Source organism: Parus major, chromosome 19 (assembly GCF_001522545.3).
Source record: "Parus major isolate Abel chromosome 19, Parus_major1.1, whole genome shotgun sequence".
NCBI lineage: Eukaryota > Metazoa > Chordata > Aves > Passeriformes > Paridae > Parus > Parus major.
The window spans coordinates 8,324,210-8,327,461 of record NC_031787.1 but is presented as its reverse complement, the minus strand read 5'-3'; positions in this window follow the sequence as shown (position 1 = coordinate 8,327,461).

Sequence of the window (3,252 nt, the reverse complement as noted above, 5' to 3'; positions counted from 1 at the left end):
GGATGATGGATGGATGATGGATGATGGATGATGGATGGATGGATGATGGATGATGGATGGATGATGGATGGATGGATGGATGATGGATGATAGATGGAGAGATGGATATTGGATGGATGGAGAAAGGTATGGGTGCTCCCTTTGCCCATGCACCAGATCCCATGGTGCCACCTCACCCTTCCTTGGCATCCAGACCCCGACCCAGACCTACCAAAGCCACACAAAGGACAGCCCCAAACTTTCCTGGCTCTTCCCCTGCGGCAGCCCCGGCTCTCCCTCCCTCCCCTCCTGGCAGCCCAGGTCGCGGTGGCACTTAGCTAAATTATATAACTGCAAACAAAGTGTGACAGCTTTATTTGTAATTATACCGCATTTAAAGGAACAAGATGAGCTTAATGAGTTAATAAAGTGGCTGCCTGTCAAAGCAGGGGCTGCTGTGCCTCGGCGGGTCCCACACGGGGCTCATGCATATGGAGGGTGCCCGGGTGCCCCCGGCCATGGCAACGCGCAGGTAGCAGCCCGTGGCCAGCTGCCCCCGTCCCACCAGGCTTGTATGAAGTGAAGACTTGTGAGGAGCGAGCATTTTGTCTCAGCACACTTGACAAAACAAAGACAACTCACTCCTCTGGTTTCATGCCACATTTTTTATTCATAAACAAGCTGTTGGCTGTAAAGACATGATAAAACTCGAGCTCAGAGGAGGCTGGCGAACATTTGAATGCAAATCCTCAGCTGCTACAAATCCGTCCTATTATTCAGCCGATTTCCCCCCTCCCCTCCCCATTTTTGTCTTATGCTAAGCTAGGCAGGATCCCAACCAGAGATATGTGATAAACTCTGGTCAATGCAAAGAAAGGCACCGGCATAAAAATTCAAAGGCTGGCGGGGAGAGGGGAGGCTCTGCGGGGCGAGGGAGAGGAACAAAGGCCACCCTGCTGCCGGGGGCTCTCCCAGGGTTTAGCTCTACATGCACAATTTGGCTGCTTGGGAGCTCTTCCCACCTTTTCCTGCCCTATCCAGGTAGTTTATTCCCAGAGGGGATGAATGGGGTAAACTTGGTCAGCAGAAGGGCAGGGAGGCAGCCCAGCTGCGGCTCCAGCATGGAATAATCCTGCTCAGAGACAAGCAGGGGGCTGGAATGAGAGGAACTTTGGGGTCCCTTCCAACCTAAACCATTCTGTGGTTCTATGGAAAGCAGGAGCTCCCAGTCTCAAGCAACAGCAATACCTCATGGGAAAAAAAAAACCCACTAAAAACCATAGTATGGATTGCTTTTATGAACCAGAAAAGAAACAGGAATTTGGTGTTTTCCATTTTCACCCCCAAACTTTCAGTGATTCTCAAAAATTATAGCACACACAGACCCCCACAAAGAGGTTCTCTGGCTGCAATTTTGGGCTGAGAAAATCAAGTTTCAGGTTAGTTGCAAGGCTGATGCTGAGTGGGGAAGAGCAAGGACACCACAGGGTGTCCAGGACCTCAGTCTGTAAATTAAACCCAGCTCTGCCAGAGCCCCAAGTACTCTGTCCCCACTGGTTTAAGCCCAGATGTTTCACCAAGCTCAGCTCTGGAGTTTAATCTGGCTTTTAGGCTGGACCTGACCTGGCTCCTGTGGACCCTCTGCCCTTGCAGGTATTTGTGGAAGTGTTTTAACCCTGTTTTCTCAGTGAGCAGGGGCTGACGGCTCCTCACCCCACAGACCCCACAGCGGTGAGGATGGCTTGTGGCCTCGTGCAGAAACAGCTTTGCCCTTGGCCATAACAGAGGGAATTTCCTCAGGGAGAAGGCAAAAAGTGGAGAAGAGGAGATACAGTTCAGAGAGATGAGTTTTGCATGATAATTGGGAAATAAAGAAACTAAAAGTTCGTGGGAATTCATTTGCATGAGACCGCAAATGGGAAAAAACAAAGAGATTATTTCATGCAGCCTCTATCTAATAAATTATTTGGAGAAGAAAATGCCCCAGAGGTCGAGATTGTGAGCAGGAGGGCTGGGGGTCACTCGGGGCTGTGGGTTTGCTGCTCTGGATCCTGACTGATAGAGATATTTGCATTTCTGGGGTAATTCTGCAGCAGGAGGAAATCTGCTATCACGGCCTTCCAGGACACCCTGAATCCTCCACAGAAATCATTAAGCCCAATCCTTTTACCTCCCTGCTCAACAAACAGGGCTGGTGTCACACCCCAGCTGTGCTCCCACAAACACCAAACACCGACTGATTTCATTTTGGGTGGCACCTAAAGCAGGGTGGGCACTGAGGATGTCCCGGTGCTGGCTGTATTTGCTGGCAGTGTGGGAAGAGGTAAATGCTGAGCTACAGCTGAAATCAGAGCCAGGCAAAGCACCCACAGGGAGTGAGGGACCCCACAAAAATCACCTTTCATTCTCTGAGACAAATGACGAGGCACAATCTTTGATTTTTGTCAATGTGCTCATTATTCTTAAGCATTCAGGCAGTTTTTGGTGAGCCCAAGTTGCACAATGGGCTGGCTGGGCATGGAACCCCCTGGGATGGGTTCAGGTAGGGGCTGGTCACTCAGGAAGGTGAATTCCCCTCCTGCAAACCCTTCCTGTGCTGGCAGCAATGCATGGACACCCTCCAAGCACATCTGCCTGGGGTTCTGCAGGAACAAACCCTTCTGTGAAGGCAAAAATCCCACAGTGTCATCACTGGAGGAAGAGGCAGAGCAGGGTGTGAGTGGGGACACCTTGGGAAATGCTGAGAGAGGAAAGGAAAATACTGCTGGGTGTTTCTGCCAGCTCTGGCATAGCTGGGAGATGCCCCAGGGCAGGACAGGTCTAGGTGTGAGTTTAATCTTCAACCTGAGTAAAAACACAGTGTTGGGCCCTCTGTGCTCCCCTGGCCAGAGTTTTTAAGGTGCCTCTCCCTGCAGAGTGGCACCAGCAGTGCCTGCCTGGCTGGGGGAGGCTCTGGGGGTGCTGGGGTTGAGCTCCAGGAGGGAGGGAAGGGATGGTCCTGTCCCAGTTGGGCCAGGCTCTGCTCTCTCCCCACACTTTGGGCAAGGCGCGGGTTCCTGGCGTTGGGATTGGATCAATGCAAGGCCCCTGCTCGTGGACAAGAGGAGAGACTTAATTCTAATCTGTATTGACTGCTCAGAGCTTTGGCTGCCAATTTGCATCATGGACTTGTCTGAAACAATGATGTGGGCCTGGCAGGTTCTCTCACAGTAATCCATAGCAGGGGCAGTGTTGCCAGCGCTCCTCGAGGCCCACACACACAAAATGCACATT